This window comes from Emiliania huxleyi (genome assembly GCF_000372725.1).
Source record: "Emiliania huxleyi CCMP1516 chromosome Unknown EMIHUscaffold_188, whole genome shotgun sequence".
Taxonomy (NCBI): Eukaryota; Haptophyta; order Isochrysidales; family Noelaerhabdaceae; genus Emiliania; species Emiliania huxleyi.
In genome coordinates, this window is record NW_005200712.1 from 17,875 (window position 1) to 19,272 (window position 1,398).

Sequence of the window (1,398 nt, forward strand, 5' to 3'; positions counted from 1 at the left end):
GCGGCGACTACAAGGCGGTCGTCGTGCTCTTCATGAATGGCGGACTGGACTCGTACTCGCTACTCGTGCCGCACTCTGGCTGCGAGCCGCACCCGACCCACGCGGATCTGCACGCCGAGTACATGGAGGTGCGCGGCGTCGTCGCCTTCCAGAAGACGGACCTGCTGCAGATCGACGTGCCCGACGGAGGACCGAACAAGACCCACCCGTGCTCGCGCATGGGACTCAACCCGGTGAGCGACACAGTCAAGGACCTCTACGAGGACGGCTCGCTCGCCCTGCTCGCAAACATCGGCAGTCTGATCGACCCGGTCGCCGACAAGCACGAGTACCGCTCGGGCTCTTTGCGACTTCCGCCGGGCCTCTTCTCCCACTCGGTGCGCCGTGCAAGCCTGACATCACCATCCCACCTGGTCAGGCACCCACAGTCCCTCAGCTCTGCATTCGCTGCGTCTCCTCGTGTCCGTCTCGCCGTCCCACGTCACAAGACTGGTCGATTGGACCACGAGCATATCCCCCACCCTCATGCCCGCTTGCTCCATCGCGCGAACAGGACCAGCAGGAGGCGGCTCAGAACGTGTACGCGCAGAGCATGGCGATGAGCGGCGTGCTTGGCCGCATCATGGGCGTGCTCACCGACTACGACTCACCGTTTGAGGTCGAGTCGTACTCCATCTCGGGCAGCGGCCTCATCCTCGAGGGCGGGCCGGTGCCGCCGACGACTGTCGATGACTCGGGCAGCAACCGCTTCGGCTGGTACTCGTCCGTCTCGTCCGACCTCGACGAGATGCTGGCCAACTCATCGCGCTCCGTCTTTGGGGAGACGATGGCGCGCCAGATGCAGGCCGCGTTCGAGGCGACCGAGAACCTCGGCCAGCGCCTCGCCGACTCAACGACAGCGACGGCCTTCGGCAACTCCGGCATCGAGCGCCAATTTGAGCAGGTGGCCAAGGTCATCAACGCCGCTCGCAAGGGCGCCTGGACCGGCAAGCCCGAGCGGCAAGCCTTCTTCGTCCAGCAGGGCGGTTTCGACGCGCACGGTGGGCCTGCAGGCACTCAAAACGGGTTGGCCAACATCGACAACGCTCTGTCCTCCTTCACCACCGAGATGCTTGTGACGGGCGCGTGGGACGATGTCGTGGTGCTCACCGCGTCTGACTTTGTGCGCACGCACTGATCCGGTACTTGGACTACTTGGAGCCCGTGCTGCTGACCCCCCCCCCCCCCCCCCCTTTCATCAGGCGCGCACGCTCACGGACAATGGCCTAGGCACCGATCACGGTTGGGGTGGCAACATGTTCATCGCCGGAGGCCTGGTTCGGGGCGGACAGGTGTTTGGCAAGTTTCCCAACCGCTACGCCGAGTGCGACGACGGCTGTCCGCTCAACATTGACGCGC